Here is a 25,409-nt window from a genome sequence, read left to right as displayed (position 1 = left end):
CAGCCTAACAGAGGAAGCGTTTACTTTTGCTCATGGTTTCAGGGCTTCTCAGTCCATCATGGTGGGGAAGGTGGTACAGAGAGCCTTCATCCATACAGTGGGAGCTTGAAGCTGGGGTTTCATGTATTCTCAACCAGGAAGCCAAGAGCTGGGTCAGAGATAGAGTGGGGTGGGTGCCACCTTTAAAGTCCCAAACCCTAGTGGCTTACACCCAAAAGACCAGCACCACATCCCAAACTCTCCACAGTCAGTCAATAGCTCAAACAGTTGGGGACCACGTACTTAAAACAGTAGCCCATGAGGATGCTCTAGATCAGAGAAGAAACATAAAGAGCAAAGGACAGGATAGAGGGCATTAGCAAGCCCATGTTTCTGGAAATAATTAAAACTTTTTAGTTAGACTGCTCAAGAGAAAAAGTAAAAGAGCTGAAAATCACCAAAAAAACAAAAACAAACAAACAAACAAACAAACAGGGAGGAAAGTGAGAGAAGACAGCGCTAGTTTTTTACTGAAAGAAAAAGGAACCTAAAGGAGTAATATGAGTCACTATGTGTCAACAAAATAGATGCCAGAAATGGAATAGAAAGCTTCTAAGGGTCAGAAGCTACGAAAACTTACTGGGAAAGGAGGAGATAATTTGGTAATATTCGATGCTCATCCAAAGAAAAGAATACTCAAATCGTATTTTAATAACGTTTAATGACAAAACACCAAAAAGCTGGTCTACATGCAAGGCATGAGTCTTGTTCACTTCCCTGGTGAATTTTTCCCCTAAAATTTGAATAAGTAACAGTAAGCCTTCTCAAATTCTTCTAGAGTTTTAGAGAAGAGGGGATATATCTTACTTATTCTGTGGATCAGTATATATGAGACTAAAACATGTAAACAGGACTAGAAAAGGACCAAGTAAGGCAGATAACCCTTATGAATAGTAAGAAACCTCATGAATATTAAAATAACGCTTATTATACTAAAACAACCCTTATGAATATTAAAGCACATTCAAATAAATACTAACAACCAAATCCAGTAATGTACAAAAAATGGCTACACACTATTTCCAAATGGGATTTATTTCAGGAATGTAAGGTGAGCTCTCCATTTTAAAATGTAATTACTATAGTAATCGCAGTAATTGTATGAAGGCCATACAGGTACAAGAGCATCTCAGTAAAACAGGTTGAAAACTGAAGAAAGGATACTTCACAATATGAGAAGAATTATACATGAAAGTCCAAGAGCTTACATAATTGTCCATCATGAACAATGAATGTTTTCCCCCAAATCACACAAATAAGGGTACCTGCTCTCGTCACCTCTATTCAACAACTGTGCGTGTAAACTAAATAGAGTATATCTGATTGGAGGCAAATAGAATATTTCTATTATCATATGACACATTTGTATATAGAGAATTCTTTTTTGTTACTGTAGATGTAACTTTTTTCCCCATCTTTATTAAATTTGGTATTTCTTATTTACATTTCAAATGTTATTCCCTTTCCTGGTTTCCATGCCAACATCCCTCTAGCCTCTCCCCCTCCCCTTCTACATGGGTGTTCCCCTCCCAATCCTTCCCCCATTACCGCCCTTCCCCCAAGAATCCCTTTCACTGGGGGTAAAGCCTTGGCAGGACCAAGGGCTTCCCCTTCCATTGGTGCCCTTACTAGGCTATTTATTGCTACCTATGCAGTTGGAGCCAGAGTCAGTCCGTGTACAGTCTTTGGGTAGTGGCTTAGTCCCTGGAAGCTCTGGTTGGTTGGCATTGTTGTTCATATGGAGTCTCGAGCCCCTTCAGCTCCTTCAGTCCTTTCTCTGATTCTTCAATGCAGGTCCCGTTCTCAGTTCAGTGGTTTGCTGCTGGCATTTGCCTATGTATTTGCCATATTCTGGCTGTGTCTCTCAGGAGAGAACTACATCCGGTTCCTGTCGGCCTGCACTTCTTTGCTTCATCCATCTTATCTAGTTTGGTGGCTGTATATGTGTGGGCCACATGTGGGGCAGGCTCTGAATGGGTGTTCCTTCTGCCTCTGTTCTAAACTTTGCCTCCCTATTCCCTGCCAAGGGTATTCTTGTTCCTTTTTTAAAGAAGGAGCGAAGCATTCACATTTTGGTCATCCTTCTTGAGTTTCATGTGTTCTGTGCATCTAGGGTAATTCAAGCATTTGGGCTAATAGCCACTTATCAATGAGTGCATACCATGTGTGTTTTTCTGTGATTGGGTTACCTCACTCAGGATGATATTTTCCAGTTCCATCCATTTGCCTGTATATAGAGAATTCTTAAGACTAGAAAAAAATTAGTTTAGCAAATTTGGAGGATAAAAAGAACAATATAATAAAACAAATTGTATTTCTATTCATAACTCCTATGGTCTGAATTTATGACTCCTCCAAAGAGCATGATGTTGCAATTCCAAGCTGTAAGGGTGGTGTGAGGGATGGGCTTCAGTTAGGTTATGAAGGAACCTTACAAGTGGCTTGAGAAAAATTCCCGTAATTCCTTACTCCACATGAAGACACAGAGATAATTATTCAGAATGTAGAAATAGGCGCTCACTGGACACCAACTATGCCACTGCCTTGACACTGAATTTCACAGCTCCAGAAGTTTAAAGAATAATTTATGTTGTTTATAAGGCATTCACTTAATATTTTTGATATAGTGCATGAAATAGACCATGAAAATTAGAACTAAAAGTATCAAAACCAAAAAGTAGAGTTAAAAATTCCTGTTCAAATTACCATTGTAAAGGATGAATGAGAATAAACTGAAGAAAAGAGATTCAAGTATTTATAACTACAAATTATTGTGTTTTTTGGTTGGTTTGTTTTTCAAAAAATGATTTTTTCACTTTTGTTGTTCTTGTTTGTTTTCTTTTGTTTTATGATGTAGCCCTGGCTATCCTGGAACTAGCTCTGTCGACCATGCTGGCCATGAACTCACAAAGATCCCCCAAATGCTGGAATTAAAGACATGTACCATTACTGCATGCATAAAATAATGTTTTAAAGAATGAAAGATATAAATTAAATGGAAATATATCTCATGTTCATGGACCAAAAGACTTAATATTAAGACAGTTATACCCTAGACTGATCTGAAGATTCTAATCAGTCTGTCAAAAATGCCTGATGGATATCCATGAAATTATTAAGTCAATCCTAAAACTCCCATGGTAATGTGAGGACCAGTTTTTGGTATTTATAAACCTATAAATAGACAGACAGACAGCAGTTGAACAAATGGGGTGCTAGTAAGGAACCGAAATGCATCCCAATAGACTCAGCCACTAAGAGGAATGAGTGCCTGCTATAATACTGTTTCAGGGAAAATGTAGGAAGACCAATGAGAAAAGTTGGTCAGACAGGGAAACCCTCAATTGGTTTCTCTTATGTAAAAGGTCTAGAGCAGACAAATTCACCGAGCATAAATCTTAGCAGTTTTGGGATTGTTGAAGAAACTCTAATGTGAATACCTGTCCAGCAATAGCCAAAGAGCTCTGTGGGTATTCTTTAAGTCACTGGCTTTCAAAACATGTAGGCTAATTCTCAGGAGAGATTTAAAAACATGTGTTTCCACTGTGAAAAGAGCAAGTGAAGAGTGGTCCCTTTCCTCTCATGGCATCTTAGTTCTAGTTCCCAAGATTCACCAGTCCTGGTCCTTCTTGCCAATCACTTCTCAAGGTGATGGTTAGTGCGAAGTGACAGCTTGACAGAATCTATAATCGCCCAGTATATGCCTCTGGAAATGCCTGTGGGAGGTTATCTTGATTCTACTAATTGATGTGACAAGGCTTGCACTGTGGGTGGCACCATTCCCTAGCTAAGACCATATTTTAAGGAATGGTGATGTTTCCTGTGGAAAGTCCTCTTGAGAAGACTCAGCAAATCAAAAGTCTAGTCCCAAAGCCTTTTGAAAGTTCCTTGACCTCTTTATCCTTGGACCATCCAAAGGACAATTGGTGTGATGTGCAGAAAAACAAGTTGCTAGCACTGCCCATTTCATATGATATGTAGAGAGAGCACGGCTGTGTCATGAGGAAGTTTAAGCCACCATCTACCCCAACACTAGGCTAGTCTATACATCAAGAACAAGAACCTGTCTGCCAGGTTCAAATGACTCGAGCTTTCATAGTAAAAGATGATGCTGAGAGGGAGCTAAGCACTTTGTAGCGTCCCAGAGAACTCTAATAACGTCAGATATTGGTCTCCTCAACAAGGAAAGGTAATACCTCCACAAAGTGCAAGCTCAGGATAGGGTCAGACTTGTTCTAATCTTTCAGAAAACGTAAGACCTTTACCCAATTTCTCTGAAGGGAAAGGACCCACTTCACAATTAGGAATAAAGTTAGTGATGATCTGACATGCTGCACACAGAATCTGCACTTCATATCCCTAAGCAACCTCACTGCCCAATACAGCAGTCTGACAAGGGCAGAAGTACATCAGCAGAAAGTTTGCTCATGATAGCAGAGTCCAGCATCATACCAGGAGCTGCGAGCTTGCATGCCTAAAACAAGCCCAGTGCTGCTGCCCGGATAACACAGCAGGTGCATTCACATGTCTTCACACAACGCCTCCAAGCCAGTTGGAATTCTGCTTTGAAGGAATATCTGCCCTATCTAAATGCTGCTGTTTTTCTCAAATTGTCACAGTGTATGCCAGCCCCTGCTTAGCTCTTCCCTGTATAGCTACTGGCTGAAGGATGAAGGTTCTAGCCATTCACACTTCCTGAAGTTCAGTATCTTAGCAGCAGGGTTCAGGCCCACAGTACAGGGAATCACATTTGTTAGGGGTTCTGACAACCTGTTGCCATCACTGTCAACATTTTTTCTCAGGGTGGGACCCCCATATACACAGACACAGAGGCCTTGGTAGAAGTGATTTAATGACCTAATCTGAGCTGGCTCAAAATTTCACTTGCCATTGATAGACACCCTTCCTCAAGGCTCGATACTCTTTAGGAATGGCCTGGAGCAAAATTTAGAATCTCAGCCTTCTCAGAGTTAAGTGACAAGAATCAGACAGGGGAAAGGGGATACATGAGAAGGTAATAGGATGGGTCAGAAAAACTCATGAGCGTCAGGAGCAGGACTGTGGGATGTGGGATGGAGGGAGCTGCATCAACAGGCAGGGTAAGTGCTCACTCTTCGCCACTCTGTGTGCTTGATGAGGGAATTATTTAGTTCCTACCCACAGAGAACGGGCAGACAACCCTCAAGGAACTCAGGATCCCATTCTCCTGTGTTTATATCACATAATTGGAGGAAGTCACATGGTCATCAAGATTAGAGTATGGCAAACAAACAAATAAAAACAGGTGCTGTCTTTTAACTATCACAAAATGAAAACCAGTGGTATAGTAGTCTATTTTAAACCTGGTGTAAATGCTAGAGAAACAGGCTTTGGTTATCAGCAGCCACATATCCAACCCTGCTTGGCAAGTAGACACTCTCAGTTCTTCACACAACACTGGAAAACTGGTCCCTCTTCCCTATTATGGTGGGAAAATCTGTTGATGAGTCTGTGGCCCCTGCCCAACACTGCTCACAGCACTGAAGTTTCTCTTTTGGATCCACAGATTTAAACTCCTGCGGTGGCCTACGTACTATGACAAAGACAGTGGGACAAGTCTCACAGAACTGCTACAACCTAGTTACTCTCCTCAGCCCTTTTGTTAGTGGGTTGACTGTCGAGGGGAATCCAGCGCATCACTCCCAGGCAGCACCAGCCTTTCTGTCTCATGCATGTTCACTCCTGACTTGCTCACGGCTTGAGAAGGCCTGATGCTTGTTCATCTCAGGAACACATATTCTCAGTAAAGCTGACCCCAGGTGCAGTCTTCCCATGACATCCATCACCAGCTCCTTCTCGGAATTAGAATTTCTTAACACTGTTTTCTACTTTTCTGAGACTAGCTGGCACAGCCTACCTTTATTATGACTCTTTATTGTTATCTTCTTTGGGCCTACATTTCTTAAGATTTCTGGAAGAATCAATCGTACTCATTATAGAGTTCCCATAGGCTCAGAACAACACCAGTAAACATTAGCAGAGTTGGATCTTATACAGGTGGCCCAATCGGTTGTAATGTTTCTGGGAGCACAGACAGTATAAAATCCAAGCAGCTCAGCATATGCCCCAGACATTGGCTTAGTCCCACTGATAAGATGTTTGCCATTTTCCCACCTCCCTGTCCTTTTGGGTCACACTAGGTGTGTCATCCTCAGAACATGTAGTGGTTTCAGAGATTTCTTGTTCCTGCATAGACAGGCGTGCCCCAAACAGAAGTCGATGTCATATTAACCTGCAAATTAGCATGCACAATTATTACTGGGTTTGTTGGCCCTTGTGTAGGTTTCTTTTAAAAATAATTGGAGGATTATGCTAGCATAATTGTATTTCTTGGGGTCTTGACTGCTGATAGAAGACTTATGGGTATAATCAACTGCTCTATGATTGGATCTGAAGCCTGCTTCACAGGAGGGAATCTATACCACTACTGTAAATTCTATCAAAAGCTCATGGTGGTGAGGTCATAGGTCCTAGGAAGGAATCTTAATTCTGTCATTCAGTTGAATGGACACAGTGTTGAGTTTCCTTCTAAATATATATTAATGTGTTCCCATAGATAATTACTACTCTCAGCCTCAATCAGAGCTGTGTGCTCAATCAATCCCACCCCCCTGCACTGTTTAGCTCTTATTCAACTTCACACAAGCTGGAAATATTGTTGGAGGACCTCAACTGTGAAAAGGTCTCCAAATTTGGCTTACATAGGCAAATCTGTGTGACATTTTCTTCATTAATGGTTGGTATGTGAGGGTCTAACCCATTGTAAGTGCCACTCCTAGGCAGCTAGCTAGTCCTAGGTTTTATTTTTAAGAAAGAAGACTGAAGAAGGTATTGGGAGCAAGCCAGTTAGCAGTCTTCTCCATGGCTTATGCTTCAGTTTCTGCCTCCATGTTCCTGACTTGCTTGAGTTCCTGCCTTGGTTTCCCTCAACAGTTTGTGATTTCAGAGATATAAGCTAAATAAAGCATTTCCTCTCTTTTTCAGGTTGCTTTTGGTCATGGTCTTTACAACAGCAATGGAAACCTAAGACATTCTCTTTTTGGTGAGCTGCAGGGAACCTTTGGTTATAGAAGATCCTGATAGTAAATGACCACTGAGAGCGCACCCCTAAACAAGACAATTATGCCAGTCATTCCAAGGTTCAAGAGTTACCGAGGAGGAAGTGGCTGAAAGAATGTAAGAGACAGGAGAAAGAAAAAGGCTACAACATGACATCTTCTAAGCCCTGTATAGACATTGTGAGCATGAACTTTCAACTACTAGAGATGATGTCACTGGGTCACCATAAGAATGGGCCCACAAGCAGTCAGGAAAGGATGGGGGAGGGACTAAGAGGACACTAGCCCTCACTGATGATAGGTTCAGAGAAAGAGGGAGTCATTGCCTTTGGTTGAGTACTCACTGGTAATGGTAATCCCACCAGGCTCCAATGGATAGTCCTAACCTGATAGTTACCTAGCTAAATGGTCCTAGTTAGACTAAAAGGATCATGAACCAAAATGAAAAGTCATGGATTTGGGAAAGGAACAGGTAGAGATAAGGGAGCGATAAGGATGGGAGGCTATAAGAGAAAATTGTGCATGTAACCAGAATGCATTATAAACATATGTGAAATTTTCAAAGAAACAACTTAATTATTATTAATTAATAATAAAAAAGACTCCTCTGATAAAGAAGTAGACCAAAGACCAGGGAACAGTGTGTGTGTGTGTGTGTGTGTGTGTGTGTGTGTGGTGGGTGGGGTGGGGAAGGGGAGTCTTGGCATCTCCATGTGTTCAGCACAACAGCATGGGAGAGACAGGTGAGGACAAGGTACAGACGGCACAGTATCAGCGTAGTGCTCAGCCACATCTGCGGAGCACAAGCTCTCTGCATAGTTACAATGTATTAAGACTGGAACTAAAAACTTAATTGTATTATGTTTTGCATTTTTACTTTCAACAACATATATTTTAGATGCATACGTACAGTGAGGAGGGCATCAAGCAAAAGGCAAAAGACAAAAGCTGAGAAAAACCAGGCAAAGCTCACAGCGGGTCTCATGCCAATAGCAGAGGCGCTCATGCAACTGTTGTCCTAGTTTCCCTGGGAAATGTTTTTCCATGCCTGGTAAAGGGCTACCTGTCAAGGTGAACAGGTAAAGTGAAGCTGTCCTGCCCAGGCTTTGAAGTTAGAAGTGCAAGTTGCAGGGCAAGACAGACATCTAAGTGGCCTGTGGTGACCAAGGGTATTACAACAGCTTTTAGCAAGCTGACAGCTCTATCTGTCAGTTGGCAGAGAGCCTGTGTGTGGCTGTGACAAGAGTGACTTTTCAAAGCTGTACAGCCGTGTGCAAAGTGAGCACAGTGCTGGGCTTGGCGTGGCCAACTACAGTGTGTCATGTTAGCAGCTGGTGGAGTCCTTAATCTAGAGCCATATTCATCAGGCTTGTCACAGGTACTACAGACAAAGCAGGGCAAAGAGGAAAAGGAAGACTGCAAAAGTCACAGTGCATCTACAGTAGTTTTAAACGGGAATCATGCATGTCTCTGAGGACTTCTTACCCTGGAAACTGCCATGCTCTGTGACCATGGCAGTTATTCTACCTCTCTGAGCTTTCCTACCTTCTTCTATAACATGGGGAAACAGCTATCACTGGCCGTTATGAAATGAAAATGAAACAGGAAGTAATACATCCAGGAGCTAGTGGGGTGGTTGGCCTGGAGTAACCAGTGAGTGAGTACCATCTGCTCAGAATACACAGCATGAGGACGGATAAGAGAGCTCCCTGGTCTGCAGGCTCTATGGACAGAATGCTGGCTTACTTCAGCTTGGGCAACCCAGAAGGTGGCATAAGAGAACTGCAAAGTCAGGAGACAATGTTTCTCAGAAAGTGATTGCACGTAGTAGGCCAAGTCTGAGAGAGCATCCTTTAGAAGATGCTATCAGTGAGTTTCCAGTCTAAGCATAAATGGTTTGTACCCCTTGCAGCAGCTACTGGATATTAGAAGTATGTTCCCATCACAGGTGAGGGGAGGGACCAGTGCAGCAGCAGGACCAGCCCACAGTTAAAGAGCTGATCTGAATTGGGCTGAGCTGCCAGGAGCAAAGTGGCACTAGATTCTAAACCATTAATAACAGTGCCCCCCTCACTCTGTTAGTACAATGGTCACCGCAGCCCTGTGAGGTCATAGTATCCTATACTTTAATGACACATGAGTCAGAATGTGAACTTCACAATGAGGATGGTTGGCCACAGCGTCTGTGCTGTTTCTTGATCAAAATCCAAGAAAACACTGTACTATACAAACACAGGTGGGGTTGTACCTGGAAGTGTCTTTCTAGTTTTTCCCCATGAAATGCCAGAAAAGCAGATCTGCTCCTTCTGTGAAGCGTTAGGAGTCTCGCTGAGTAATGAGATGACAGACAGCTGGCTGTTGTGCTCTGTCAGATGCAGCCATGGGATCAGACCACAAAACACAATGTCTGCAAAAGGGAAGGTGCCCTCCACATCACACACGGAGGCTTACCCTGGCTTCCCACAAGGCTTACCTGTTGTTTCCCAACAGGAAGTAGTGCTGGGGACACTAGATACACAGATTGGCTTTCCCAGCAGCACTGAGTCAGGGAATCTGGACTGGGAGTCCCAGCTCTTGTCACCGAACATCCAGGCTATGCATCCCTGCCCAGGCTAGAAGGATGAACAGCAAATACTTTTCTTGCAAAGGGACTCCATGGTTGTGGCTGCTTGTCTTGTGTTGTGGCTAATCCATCATTTCCTTCTTCCCATCTCTGGATATGGAAGTCAGCAGGTAGCTAATGAGGTCCTTCTGATGACAGTGCCATGCACTCAGAGGCAGGCCACTGATCATGAGATGTTCAGAACTTACTCTAGGGTTCACTATGAGGTTCACTATGGGTTGCTGAGCCCACAGCCCCAGAAATAGCTCCTTTGTGCACAGCCCTTCGCATATGGCTAGACAAAACCGGTTTTGAAGCTCTTATATTTAAACATATCCCCAAGTTACACTTGCGTGTGGCTCCCAGAGAGACTTCTGCATTCTGCAGGATATGTGCTTGCAGCCGAAGAGCACTCGCCGAATACCCCCATCTGCGCGAGTCTCTAGGCTGATCTAGTCTACCCTCACAGAGATGGGAGGGAGCTGAATCCTAGGCAGGCTTCCAAAATCTAAACACCGGACAGAGATACCTACAGGCCTCATTTTTTTGTGGCCTTTAGGAGACAAAATTATCTTATTACCACCACAAATATTCTATACTTTTCAAATAATTTGGTCAAAAAAAATTAAATAAATCCGTGCAACCCAAGAGTTAAGTTACACAGTGCTGGTTCTGAGGGTCACACAAATAACCCAGGCAGAGTTCATATGAATGGTTGCAGTAAATTATTCTGAATGACCAGTCTTACCTCCTTCTAGACAGTAGGTAGTTTTTCTCTCAGGGAATATCTAGTGATGTGTGGAAACACATTGGTGTCACAAATGTGGAGAGAAGAAAATTGCTTCTGGTACCCAGAGGGCGAAGGCCGGGATCCTAGAACACCCTGGGGAGGACTAGAAGATCATTTGACTGTCAGCTTATGCATGGGTAGCCTTTGCAAAAACCTTGATTTATCCTCTTGTCTGCTGCAATGGGGACATGTGGCCGTGCCAAGCCACAGAGGGAGCAGGATTTGTAATGTTTTTTTTTGCTTCCATCAGTGCCTATCAGGACACAAGGAGATGCCAACAGCTGCTAAAGTTAGATGGCCAGGCCTGAAGTGACCTCCTGGGAGCCAGGCAGCCTGCTGACAGATCTGTATACTCCCACAGCGAGCCCAGCCCAGCAGGGACCTCAGAACTCCTCACAGCACCAGTAGGCCAAACAATAAAAGCACTGGTGACCTGGAAACAAAGCCAAGATGACACAGACAGACCCAGTGGCTTTTCCCAAAGGTAGGGAGGCTAGTTCCTTTGTTCACGTTCACTGTGGCGGTGAGGTGATTTCTTTAGCTTCAGCGGCCACTCCCTAGTGTACGTTGCTAAATCACAGGTGCAGGCACGCTTTTGCCTGTCGGGTGTTGACCTTCTCGCAGGGGCAGATTCAGTCTTGCTTCCGAGCAGACCATCTCGGTTTTCGTGGAGATGAAAGATCTAGATTTAGCTCTTCTGAGGATGTGCAGCTTCCCTTTTGACCTCTTTGTTTTTATTCGGTTTGAAAAAGCATAAAAGGAAGTCTGGGAGACCAAATATTGGAAAACCGTTCCCTAAACCCTAAAAGCTTCTGGAAGGCCATGATAAGTAGATCACAAATGGAATCTCAGGAGAAAGTACCCAGAAAAACAGGGTTTTCACAGAATTTTCCCTACGTTTACCTTTGCAGCCCTTGCCTATTAAATGGCACAAGGACTTATTCACAACCAGTGTCAGATCCTGCTTGTCGTTCCCTGTTGAAGCAAGGCGGCTCAGCTGCCCCTTGCTCGCCCAGACCGACTGACTCTGTTTCCCTTAAATGATGGGAGTACCACAACATAATGGGACGGCATGGCTGTTTCTCTGACCACTTCATGGTCTCTGCAGAACTGAGAGCACTTGGTGCTAGGGGAGAAGGGTTAGAGTCTGAGAAGGTCTGGAACTGAGTTGATGAAGAGGAGATGCATTTGTGAAAGACCTGGGTGCCTTAGGCAGCCAGGGCCAGGCCCTCTGCTGCGCAGGAGAAGAAACACATGCCTAGTGCTCCAGGAGACAGAATGTGAGCACTGCAAGCTGGGGGTGGTGGTGGTAGAATGGGAGCTATTCCTTCCTCACCTTACCTCACCCTTGTCCCTTCCCCATTATCACCTCAGCTCACAGCTCACCTTACTCTCCCTCCTCTCATTCTCACCTCCCCCTCACTCCCATCATCACCTCAGCACATATCACCTTCAGCATCAGCTCTGTCTCAGCTCACCCTGAGCACACCCTCACGCTCATCTTCACCTCACCTCACCTCACCACACCCTTAACTCACCTTCATTTTTACCCTCATCTCTTCCTCACCTTCATTGTCATCCTCATCTTCCTCCTCACCCCCATCTTCTCCTTCATCTTTACCCTCATTCTCTCCCTCACATGACCCAACCCTTACCTCACCCCACCTCACCTTCACCTCATCCCACCCTCACATCCACTCTCTATCTATCGCCCCTCAGCACTCCTGGCAAATGATGTTGTGCCCCAAGCCCATCCATACACAATAGTCTCTTCAGTGAAGTGCAGGTTGAAACCTTATGCTAGGGGTTAAGCACATACTCTTTGACCTCTTTCCTCCCTTCAGACCTAGGGATCCAACTAATTTTATCTGCTTGCTTGCCATAACAAAGGAACGAGCAATGTAAGAGGGCACTGACTCGATGGAAGTCAACATCCAGGATTCACGTCCCCACTCACATCAGGGAGTGCTTGCTCCCTGAGTAGACAGCAATGTTTCTAAACCTGATAGGGGCAAGGATTCCTCCAGCTGGCTACCCAGCAAGGTTTACTCATGGACCTTCAAAGGAATATAACATACAACCACGAAGAAAAATACCAATAAGATTAATTTGCTATTTTGTACAATGTGTATGTGTTTCTGGGTATGCTTTGAGAGCAAGTGAGTTCTATATTAAAGGTGTTTTTAGAACTCACACATTTGTAGTAATTATCCTTTCACCCACTGGCGAGCACTACCCGTGTGCGCGGTGTGTGATTACCAAGTGGCTGGCATGCTGTCTTCAGTGTCAAAGCTCCTCTCATGTGTGGTATTTTCCATGGCCACACGCTGGCTGTCTAAGCTCCCTAAGACCCATTTTTAGCATATGCAGAATGAAATTTTAATACTACAATAGCTGTGAGCTCTGCTAGGCAATAAATCCATCCATTCATCCACTCGTCCATCCTTCCTTCCATCTACTCATTGATAGGGGTGTTTTAAAGATTAACGGAGACAATGCATTTAGAGCCCTTCGTGTAATCTGGTCCGTAAATCCTGGGGTGGCAGCTATTACTGCTGCGCCTCCTGTGAAAGGATCGCCAGCCACCACCTTCTTGAAAGGCAGGATCTATGATTAGTTTCTCCCATTCCGAACACTTCAGTGGTTCTTGATTGCTGAGCAAATTAAGCACACGTTCGTCATCCTGCTGGCGTGCCCTTTCCTGGCTCACATTATCTCAGAAGCCTTCCTTATCCCCCAGAGCGGCTGTCATTTTCTTTCCCCAATCCCTTCGGCTGAGCACTCTCACTGCTATGCAAATGCATTTCCTTGTTTTTGTGCCTGCTGTATAAAGGCCTCCCCTTAAATGAAATGTATACATTTTTGGCAAAGAGCCACGGGTGTACTTGGTGCCCAGTAAACGTTTGAATGACACCTTAGCGCAGTCAGATTTATAGTTTACTTGTGAACCTGAAGGCCATCGAGGAAACGCATATTTTATTTTCTTTGGAAGTTAGATTTTTATTGATTAGATGTCTGCGTGGTTTAGGATTAGATAGTGTGCTGGGATTGATTATGAAAAGGCTTTTTCTTTGCTAATTGCTCATCTGCCTTATTCTCAGTCATGCTAAATATGTATACATTGCTGGCTTCTTTGTCGATCCTTCTTGAGCCTTTGTGACTATGTAACAAAAGAATACCCAAGCTCCCTTTTTATCATGTAAGAGGCAGTCTGTGTGTCCTTTTCATCTGCCGATGCATCCCAGGAATACATAGATGAAGTTAATTAGATCTCTATGGTATATAATGACTTCATGGAAATCTAATTAATTTAACCCCTAAATCACTGACTCTGGATAGGAAGTCATTTTTACAAGGTCACCTCAGAGCCAGGCCGTCATCTTTATCCTGCTCCAATGACAGCTGATACCCAGTTATAACATGTCCAGCCAGCCTCCAATGGAAGGTAGTCAGATAGTCTCAAAGTCCCATGCATCATAGAGGTAAGCATTTTAACAGCGACGTATTCCTATCACACAGTGTCACAGCCCACCTTGCACTCTGTGATGGTGACCATTCTGGCTGAGAAATCTGGCGAGCAATGCTCGTGTGTTTGGTGCTAATTGAGAATTCCTCTGCAGAACAGTCTCTGTTGCTATGGACACCGTCCCCAAAGGAGGTTTAGAAATTCTTCCACATGTCTGCATGTGCCAGAGAAAGCCTGCCTACTTCCTCTTTAATTCTCAAAGAAATCTCTGTGTGTGGGTGGGAAAGAAATCACCCAACACTGCAATATTCCAGCAACAAAACAAATATATTCACAATGGCCTTTCCAAGGACCCACATTTGAAAAATTAATCACATGCAGTCACTTAAAACAAGGTCAGCCCTGCTTCTGCCAGGGCTGCTATGTGTGCTGGGTCTCAGTGCTTATCCCAGAGCTAGGAAACATGGCTGCTGTGACAGTATACATCAGAGGAGTGCCACCCTTCCCCATCCCAGCCTTTAGAGATACAGAAACAGCAATGGCAAAATGGCCATAGAGCAGAGAGGGAATGGCTCCTGAACAACCACTTGACTGCCATTAGCAAGAGGACAAGGATATCATCTGATACACTGGGTCCTACCATCTTAGGTCAACAGGAGCATTGAGACAGGCTTCTAATGTTCTGTGGGCATGCACCATTGTCCCCCTTTGCCAAGTGGATCCTTCAGGCTCATCCAGCGATACCAGCACTATGCTGGCGGGTCTGCATCTCTGGCTCATTGCCAGGTGGCCCTTTCTTCTTCACGAGGGCTCCTGGGATGGCCAACAAGCTCCTTTAATTAGAGGCAACACTAGCAGAGGCTCAAGAGGGCTGTGGTAGGAACGTATCATCTCAGATTCAGATGAGGAAAGGGGGCCACTTGAGGGACACCTTCACATTGCTGTCAGGCAGAGCTATGAAGATAGGAAAGTGTAAAGTGTCTCTCCACAACTCCATGCTTCTAGGCTTCAGCATAGCAGACCCCAGACAGCAGATAGTAGAGTTCTGACTGGCCCATTTTTTGAATCATGTGATGTCACTTTGTTGTAAGAGTATGTGACTATCACTAACATGGCATAACACTATTGACTACAGAACAAACATTGCTGTTCAAGTTACATTATGAACATCTTACAGCCTCACAACAGGTACCCAACAGTTGGAACAAATGATTAATATGCTCAGAATGCTTAAAAAACAAAACAACTAAACTGCTACCTTGGAAACAAAGAAAATGGAAGCATTTCCCATGGGTATCGGGTCTCGGTTTGAAGTTGGGAATGATTCCATCCTGAATATTACCAAAGTATTAAACTCAACTACTATATTGAAGATGGAATCACCTAGTTAAAATTTAAAGACTGGTGAAATATTCAGCAACAACACAAAACTAAAAAGAGAAACACGAAGGCTGCATTTGGAGGAAGCGGGTGAGGCCAGCAGTGGTGTAGATAGAATGTCCTAAGGAACAACCCCTGTGGTACAGTGGCCATCATATGAGAAGTGGCAAAGAGGCTGGCTGCCTTGCTGGGGCAGACTGCATGGCTAACGTTTAGCTTGCAGGACGTCCCTCTGCAGTGTGTCAACAGAAGCTCTGAATAACATAAGAGGCATTTCTCACCGCCTCAGCCCCACAGGCGCCCTGCAGACTCAGGGGGTGCTCTGGAGCAGGGGGCAACCAGCCACTGCGACCATCTAGAGCTGGGTCTGCCCTTTGCCATAGAGAGGCTTCTTGTCCCATCCACAGCAGTCATCCTCCTGAAGGAGAAATCTTCCCACCCAGAGTGGGATCCCGGGTCACTCAGCCCATTATAAACACTTCAATGGGAGACATTACTGTTATTATCCAAGATAATAGATTGGATCATAGCTGCAACCCTTTTTATTACTGGAAAATGAGGCTCTCATCTCCTCATGCTCTGTAATGACATCTACTTTTATTTATTGATGATTTTATTTTATACCTAAGACAAGAATGATCCAATCTTCAGAAAATGTAATTTAGCAGGGGAGGTTTTGCAAAGCGCCTGTGCAGTGCTGTCTGAAGTGAATAAGTATTTGACCTGGAGCAGGAAAGATCGAGAGCTGCCACAGAAGTCGGCACCTCTGTGAGCTGGGACCGCACAAGATGCACAGTACAGGACTGTAGATTAGGGTCAGAGGTGTCCTGAAGAGCTTTCTCTTTCCATCCTGGGCACAGCTGTTGCTGCCTTAGAGAAAACCCAGTGCCGCACAAGCCATATCCAGTCCTCTTTTTTTTTTTTTTTTTGGTTCTTTTTTTCGGAGCTGGGGACCGAACCCAGGGCCTTGCGCTTCCTAGGTAAGCGCTCTACCACTGAGCTAAATCCCCAGCCCCCATATCCAGTCCTCTTATCCTGTCCATAGGGACAACAAAACTTTGTGCTGCGCTTTCTTCCCTCTCTACATCTACGACACACAGCATTTGTTTTCTCTCTGGGTTCAAGATGCTTTAGGTTTAAAATTTTTTTTATAGACAAATGCACGCACATGCACACACACACACACATATGCACATACACACGCGCAGATGCATACACTCACATACACACACACACACACACACACACACACACACACACATGCACACACAAGGGTGGACTGGGTTGAAGGTAATTATAGACAACATTTTCCTGATAGAGTTTTCAGAGACGCTTAAATAAGAAGGCATGGCATGTTACAAGCCTTTCTTATAAATCTCCTTCATACCTTTCACACTTGTGAAATGAATAGGCACTGAGGGAAGAGAGCCGTATGAAGCCCTTGCTAGATCTGAGCACCCCAACAAATTGGCACTTGAGGTAGCATAGTATACAAAATAGAACTTGTATGCATGCTGACCGGAGGAGAAGGATGTATTCCATTAGAGTCAATACAACAAACACCAGGGTAAAGTGCACTATTCACCTTTATGTCTAAGGGGTGATGACCTACATGATAATGCAGAACAATTCTGGGTTAAACCATAGTTAAGCATCTTCCAGTCAGGAGCCAATTCTAACAAGCATCAGATCTGAGCAGCTTACAGGAAACCAGCCTCCCTGGGAAGTACGACACATGGCCCGGCTCACAGAGACAGGGGTTTCCACTCTGAAACAATGGAAACAGCCCAGAGTAGGGACAGCATATATACCTGCTGTCCTGGATGCCTTTCAACTTCTAGAGAAAGTGCAAAAGAATGTTCATTGTCACTGGCTGAACTCTTCAAACTGGGCCATATGCTGAGTCTGCCTTCCATAAATAGGGCCCTGACTGCAACCAAATTCATCTCCCAAGGCTGAAGCCCGCTGTGTCCATAACTGCATGATTTAAACAGCTCCACCCACACATCAGGCAGCCCACTCAGTCTCTTGAAAAGCAAATCGTCAACTACAAGCACTTGGTGCACAAGACACTTCAGAGACATTTTGAATTCAGGATTTTTTTTCCTGCCCCCAAGTCTGTCCTTGTGTCCTGTGGCTAATGATATTCACAGCTATCCTATAACTGATGCCCTGGGAACTCAGTGCAGTAGCCAATAGCAAGGCACTGGGTAAACAGAACAGGGATGTCTTTCTGTGTGTTTTTGGTCCTTGGTGGCTTTTATTAAGTTACTGAAACACCCAGAGCCCAGAGAACATTGTCCATAAGGGAGAGATAGTTTCTACCTCACACAGCTGTTGCAGGAACTGCCTTATATCAGGAGATATGTATGGAAAGCCATCCTGAGAATTCTGTCCAAGGCTCAGGAAACAAATCAAGCAAGCTGTAAACATCCTACCAGAGAGTCCAAGGCTGGGTTCAGGCTCTGGCAGCAATGGCAGTCACCCCACAGGACATGTTACTGTATTTGGGTTGTGACTGTGAACTAAACTTCAGTCACTTTTCCATCCCTGCTACATAGCATTCTTGCTTTCTGTCTGACAGCAGCCTATCGTTCTTGCCATCACAGGCAGAGGGGGGCAGGCATGATAGGAACAGGAGCCTGGGGGGAGAGCAAAGCAATCTGGTATCAGTGTTCAGTCTGCATTTCCCCTCACTGCTGTCCAAACTGCTGCTTGGTGAGCTGTTGTTCCCACTCCCCCCCCCCCCCGACAACATGATGACCCAAGATCATGATCAGTTAGCCTGAAAGGGAAAACCAGGCAAGGGTGGAATACTGTAGGCAATGAGACCTCAGGCAGCAGTGAGTATCACCAGCACAGACTTCAGAGAGACGAGTCATTTGAGGGAAGCGAAGGCTTTTTAAACCTTAGGAGATGAGTTGGGGCAGTACCTGGACCCCAGGTACTGAGGATGCCACATTTGCCTAAGGAGGAATTCTAAGTATGGCTGGACATGACCTTACAAGGAGAGAGCAAGTTTAACCTGACTGATGGTGTGTGACCTCCTCGGGTGGAACAAAGGCAGAGCCCAGGAAAGGAAAGAAGTAGTTTCACTCCTGCCAATCTCAGGATGAGATTTCTGGGGTTTGGACCCAACTCAACCCCATTCTTGCTCTAGATCAGCTTCTCTCCACCCTGCAACAGCTCCATGTCCCTACAGTGATCTCTACCATAACTTAACACACATGTGAAAGCAACTTTAGATTCATAGTAGTGACACTTGGACATCAGGAGTATGAGGAACAGCCCGTGTTCAACCTCACAGCATTCCTGCAGAAGGAAGTTGTGAGCCATATTAGGGAGTCACTAGCCTACATAGACTATTTACTTGCTGGCATCCCTGTCCTGAGATGGCTGGCCCAGCTACCTCCTCTGTGTTACCTCTATAACATAGGATATGCTGTAGACCCAACAACTCAGGAAACCAGTGAGATTATTACTGACAGACAAGTTGTGATGGGGAGGGTCCAGAAAAAGCTAGCAATGTGTCAAGTGTCATAACTCAAGTTGGCCAAAGTAAACTTTAAAGATCAAAGGACAAAATGAACAAACTATAAAATACACCTCTTTAAAATTTTCTTTAAAAAGCAAAAACAAAACAAGACCCAAAAACTAGCAGAGAAAAATATAAAGTAACTTTAAGTCAAATGCCAATTACAATTTCTGCTAGAACTTGAAATGTTCTAAGAGGATGGAGGCCCTAAAACATATAGGTAATGAAAACAACAGGTATCTGGATTAATTTTTAATTAATATTTTATTAGATGATGGCTGTGTAACTGAAGAATTGTTTTTCAATTTTGGTCTGCCTCTCTTGTCTCTTTTTCTTGTTCACAGAAAAACAAAATCAGCCATGTGTAGAAATACAATTTAAGGCAGGAAGAGTCACAAATAACACACACACACACACACACACACACACACACACACACATACACACACCCCTCTTTCAGAATAAATTCATAACTAAAAGATTCTAAATCAATTCTTCACAGTGCTATAGCCAGGGAGATACACTGACAGGTGCCATTTGCATATACATGTCCCTAATGGTGCCTAGACCAGTAATCCAAACCAATAGGAAGTCTGTTCTCTGGTGCCAGGCAACCAGGACCCTGGGCTGCAAGTTTCCAGTTAATAAACACTACTGGCCAGTGGAGATGTATTTTAATGTCTTCTCCTAAGGGCATGCAAATAGACTCTAATCCTTTACTGTAGAAACAACAAACCCACAGGAACTCTTTCTTTGACCTCTTACGTGTTTTTAGCTCTTTCTCTTCCCTTAAAAATAAAGCCTACAGTTGCCTGACCATAATCTTTCAAGCCATTTTATGTCTGTTTTTGTTTGTTGTTTGTTTTAATCAGTTCATGGTAATTGGTTTTACTGGAGTTACCAAAGACCTCCATTGTTCCAAAACCCAGTGGCTTACTTCTGTTCTAATCTGCTCACCTCTGGGAGAGCCTCCCTCTCGCCTCCCTCAGTTTTGTCTTTCCTTTTTTCCTTTCTACTCAATTTCTGTCCTCTTCTCAGGCCCCTCTTCTGGTTTGAATTTCATACTCCTGGGCTTCCAAGGTTCTTATTCTTATGCCCACAAAGAAGTAATGTCTGGGAGCATAGAAGACACCCTAGTATTATTGGTAGATTTTCCTCTGGGAAGAGCATTAGCAGTGCTTAGTCTTTGAGGCAGGGGTAGGCCTTCAAAACTTCCCTGAGAGAACACAAGGATGTCTCAAGCTGCTGCACACACCCAGTTAATGGCTGTGATGTGTTCTGGGAAGGTGACATTACTCTTAGCCATGGACTGTCCTTCAGGAGGGACTCAACTATGAGCCATGAGCAGCTCATCTGCCTAATGGAAGGAAATGGAGATGTCAGCACTATAGAGGAGACCTGTGTGGAGTCTACCACTGTCTAGAAAATCACTCTTAACATTTTGTTACCAAGAATCCATAAGAGAAGTTGGCTTGCCCATGGACAATGTCTTCTTCTCAGTCATTTATGTGTAATTTATTTCAGAGTATTTAGGACAGAAGATCATGTGCAAAGTGTCCTGTAGGAATTTTGCACTGATGCTCTAAGTGCTCACCTGACTGTGCTTGTACATGCATGCACGCACATTGGGTGCTGCTGCTGGAGTGGATGTGACCCTCCTGGAACATGTCACTTATAAATCATCTGTATACCCATATACAAGTGTGTTCTGGGTTGTTCTTTGCTTGTGTGTGTGAACACTGACCAGAGCTTGTTTGTTGATGCTCTTGAAAGGAAGCCTTGTCATTGTCAAAGCCCATCTGGCAAGCGAGGCAGAGGAATGGGTGATGGAGGTCTACAGGAGAAATAGACATTTGGACCAACACGGGAACAGATCCTAAGAAGGCAGAGTAAGGACTGGAGGCCTGATCGGATCCCTCTGGCCTCTAGGCCCACTCAATGAGGCCTGGTTTGCATGGAGGTTTTGAAACCATCTCATAGCAGACATAGCAGAAACAAACAGCAGCCAGCCAGAGTACCCTCTGGAGCACACCATACGCTGAACACAGGGATAGGGAACTGCAGGGGAATTGTGTAGTGAATCCCTAGTGAATTCCTATGTCTGGTGCTAAAACTGAACCAGTCAGAACTTAAGGCTGAAGTATTCTTTTGCAAAGCCAAAATGGTTCCTACCCTAGGACACTAGACGACTTGCCCAATACTAGGGCAAGATCGCAGGGTCACAGCTCTAAACAAAGCAAGAATGACCATTGCTTTCTGGATAGTAACAATCCAGAGAGGTTAGAAAACAAACCGTGCTTCAATTTGCTTCCCGCAGTTTACCAAAGGAAAATACCGCACATCTAACTCATTTTCAAACCTTCCCCAACCATTCCTCCCAAACTGACAATACTAACAGAAACGGAGAATACAAATGGTTTCAGAGGATTTGTTTTGTTGTTGGACTTTCTTGTTGGTCTTGTTTTCCAGTGAAGAGCTCACTCTGCAGGATACAGCACATTCAGGGAGTTAGAGCAAGGCTGAAAGTGTCACAGCTCTGTTAAAATGCAGATTCCCCCATGAAGCCTGAGTTCTGTACTTATAAGTTTTATGTCACACTGCTACCTGGAAACCCTACACCACACTGTGTTGCTTGCTATGAAAGGAGCACTTTCTGGAAGGAACCCCTTCTCGGAAGCAGCTTCGTGCTGTTGACCACTATTGACCCACAAAAGAGTTTCTTTCTACATCACCTTATTTTGGTTGTGACAAGTGACTTCACCATGATAATCAAGACCATGGGTCTAAATAGAAGCCCTGAACTAGATACCTCACAGCGAACTCCTGAATGTGGCTTAGATGAAGCTTCACCTTCAATGAAGCACATACACTGACACTCACTTTGGTTGGGGAGGGTAATGGCAAGGAAAGGGTGAATCACAGTGCCTAATACAGCATCTGACTCCAGCATGTGATGCACTAAGTGCTCAGACCTTGGCCTCGCTGATTCTGTGGTTACCATGGTCACGACCTGGGATGCTGATGCTCTGGGGACAGAGCCTGTTGTCATGGCCCCTGTTGTGGTAACAACATTACCTCTCACCTCCTAAGCTTGGAACCAAATTAAAAATACAAGAGTGGAACAGACCACTGGAGACCTACTGTAGTTTCATGTTGACAGAGGAGAACCGGAGGCAGCTCTGTACAACACCCCCAGTCATGGTCTCAGTCTTTAACCTTTGCCCATTGTGTTCCTCCTCATCGGCTTTGTTTCCTTCCAGAGGCCCTGAAACCTCTTCAGAAACCACAACCTAGAAGAAATCTGGGGCCAAGTGACCCACCAGGTGTGAATCCCCACGGGAAGGTATTTGCCAGTTATCCCTTGTTGGATTATTAGTACCTAAGACACAACACATAAAAGTTAAAATATTTGTTCTTAATAAGTGAATTCAAGGGACCTCCATGGCTAAACTTCCTCCAGAGATGAAGATTCTCCAATGTGTTGGTAAATCCCTATGGCAGGGACATGAAGATGCTCACATTACTGTGAGGCCATCTGCAGGCTGCAGAGTGCCAGGAGGTAGTACAAAGAATATAATTTTGTCAAATATTTAAATGCTGCGGATTTGTATTAAATTTATTTAAATGTTAAATTTAAATATTTAAATGTGTAACATTAATTTGCAGGATTATATATCAGGCACCTACCAAGTGCCAGACTGGGGTGATGGGCTGAATGGAGGGCAGTGAATAAGTGACGCACTATCCTTTCCTGACTGGAGCCCACAGCGCTGTGAGGATGACAAGAAGCCATGCAGCAGTGTAGCATAAGTATAGGCTGCCACAAGAGCGATCACATGCAAATGGGGAAACTGAGGCCTTGAGAGCTGCATTACAGGTGCAGCTGGCCAATCAGGAGGAGGGTTTAAATCTCTACACTGCTTAGTGGAAACTGTTGGGCTTCTGTTCTCTCGAACTCTCAGGAAGAACGTGCTGTCTCCAGACTTTAGCACCATACTCACTTCTCACACTAGTTTTAAGCCAAGAATCCTTGTCTCTTTTCCCTGCATCCTCTGCTCTTGACCCCTTGGGAATTTTCAGGATTGTAATCCTCGAGATCACAGAAAGTCAAACTCCTGCCATCGTCTGTGCCAGCAAAGTGCAAATGTGGTATTTGCTTTCAGTCCCAGAGAAATTTTGGTTTCTGTAATAAAGACAAAAATCCATCTCTCTCTCTCTCTCTCTCTCTCTCTCTCTCTCTCTCTCTCTCTCTCTCTCTCTCTCTCTCCTCTCCCCTCTCCCCTCTCCCCTCTCCTTCTCTCTCTCTCTCTCTCTCTCTCTCTCTCTCTCTCTCTCTCTTGTATATGTGTGTGTGTAAGCTCCTTATTATGTCCTTGCACAGACCTTCAGGTAGACCCTACAGTCTCCCCTGAACCCAGATAACTGACTCCCCTGCCTTCACATCTACTGTGACTCCAGAAAGAGATTCAGCAGTTAAGCCTCCACAACACAGTAAAGATCAACACACTGCATTGAACATTTCTGAATGAAATTAGGTGGTGAAGAATCAAGTAAGCATAAAGCAAGCAAAATTGGTCTTCGTAAAGAAAGATTAGGCTATGGATTGAATTTGGGTCATAGGGCCACAGGACCCCTGTATTCTTGTCCTTGCTCAACTGGAAGTTGACTTCAGTGTAAAGCAATGGTGGCAGTCTCCTTAATATTGTATTCCTAGATGATTATACTGAGTGTGCTGAGTGAGAAAACTATGGCCAGAGGCAGAACATCAGGATAAATGGAGGTAATGAGGAATAGAAGACAAGGTAGGAGATAACAAAGATGCTGATGAAATGGTGACAATTCTCAAAGTTGCTAAAGAACCATGTCAATTACACACAAGACCTGGGGAGTGTGAAATGAGGACCAGCAGAAGGGTTCAGCAAAGAAATGCACTTGATTTACTTGGGCCAATTACAATTGCATTTGTATAACCTTAGTTTAATTCTCAGGATCTACATGGTAGGAGGAAAGAAATGACTCCAGCAAGTGCACTGTAGGATGCGTGCACACACACACACACACACACACACACACACACACACACACACACACACCATATACACACACATACACACACACACGCACACACACATACCATATACACACACATACACACACATGCACATGATGTGCATGCATGTGTACACCAAAGAGGATAAATACGTAATAAAAATAAAATAATAAACATATGCTTCGTATGTTTTCTGCATCCTGTATTCTTTTGCTTATGTTTGGAGTATGCATTTGTTAAATACAAGCACACAGTCTCATGTACATAGTAGGGCAAAGCAGTTGCTTGTTGTCAGGACTCATTATATATTTGTATGTAACTGAATAAATCATAGTGTAGATGGCTACAATAGAAGTCACAGAGCAAAATTGTTCCCATACAATAGTTTGAGGCCATATTAAAGTGAGAAATTTGCCAGGTCTAGTAGTACATGCCTTTAATTCCAGTGCTGGGGAGACAGAGGCAGGTGGATCTCTGTGCACTTGAGGCAAGGCTAGTATACATAGTGAGTCCAGGACAGCGAGAGATAAATAGTGAGACCCTGTCTTTAAAGAATAAAACAAATGAATGAAAGAAGAAGAGAAAACAAGGAATTCAGACAGGAGCCTGTGATCAATGTACTTCAAACCATCTCAAGGTATTGACATGGAAAAATGTTTAAAATCAAATACGTATTGATACATATCAACTGGGAAATATATAAGGCAAAATCTTAATTAGAGATGTGCAAAGTAACTGGTATGCCATCACTGAGAATGATTGCTTCAGCACAACTAGGAGAATCACAAGGACGTAGGCAGCATTGGAAAAGAAGCCAAATCAGTGGCCTCAGAAAATTCTGAAGAAACTGCTCAGTTTCTGGAAGCTGTGACATCAATCACAAAGATGCTCATTACAAATAAAGGGGACCGTGGATGGCCGTACAGTGTGCTGCCCCTCAGTAACTCTTGGAAGCTGATCAAAATTTACAAGTCGTGGTCACGACCAGCTTTAGCCTCCTGGGTACTGACTATCAGTAAATATTAAATCACCTCAGCTGTTTGCTCAGAACGAAGTTGGAATTTCTCTGACAATGGGTTAAAAATTAAATCTAACAATTACTGTCAGCTCCCTCTCTCCAGCTTCCTCTATAACAGCTTGACTGAGTTTGTAGCACCGAATATCTGTGACAAGCAAAAGGGGATAGAGTGAGCCCTGTCAGGAGAACCGAAGCTGAGCGAGGCACTTACCCGGCAAGCCAGAGCCTCTGCTGAGATACATATTTGCCTCCCTGACTACAGCCATCACCCCTGGGGAGTTGAGCACTGTCTATGCTGAAGAGAAACTGCTAGGGTGAGTCTGAGCTACTGAGTTATCCATGGAGAATGCGGTTGGTTGCGCTGGATGCTGACTTAGAATTCAAGCACCAACAGGAGGTATTCCCTGTGTGCTTTTTCAGTGATATAAAACA

At 44.1% G+C, this 25,409-nt stretch overlaps 1 protein-coding gene and 1 long non-coding RNA gene across 54 annotated transcripts in view; one reads left to right on the top strand and one right to left on the bottom strand.

Moving 5' to 3' along the window:
* The window catches only part of Myt1l (myelin transcription factor 1-like), a 406,515-nt gene that overhangs the window by 206,455 nt on the left and 174,651 nt on the right, over nt 1-25,409 (bottom strand).
* The window catches only part of LOC134479354 (uncharacterized), a 157,276-nt gene that overhangs the window by 125,326 nt on the left and 6,541 nt on the right, over nt 1-25,409 (top strand). For 2 of the 8 annotated variants that reach the window (XR_015622976.1, XR_015622974.1), the window contains exons 5-6: nt 7,063-7,120; nt 10,779-11,012. The exons of 4 other annotated variants lie outside the window; for them this stretch is intronic. This is a non-coding gene — a long non-coding RNA (uncharacterized LOC134479354). The remainder of the gene's footprint in view (nt 1-7,062; nt 7,121-10,778; nt 11,013-25,409) is intronic. 2 more of the 8 variants (XR_015622970.1, XR_015622969.1) reach the window with 1 other exon arrangement.

This window comes from Rattus norvegicus, chromosome 6 (assembly GCF_021556685.1).
Source record: "Rattus norvegicus strain SHRSP/BbbUtx chromosome 6, alternate assembly SHRSP_T2T, whole genome shotgun sequence".
Classification (NCBI taxonomy): Eukaryota; Metazoa; Chordata; class Mammalia; order Rodentia; family Muridae; genus Rattus; species Rattus norvegicus.
The sequence above is the reverse complement of the archived record's forward strand: the minus strand, read 5'-3'. Positions and strand labels throughout refer to the sequence as shown.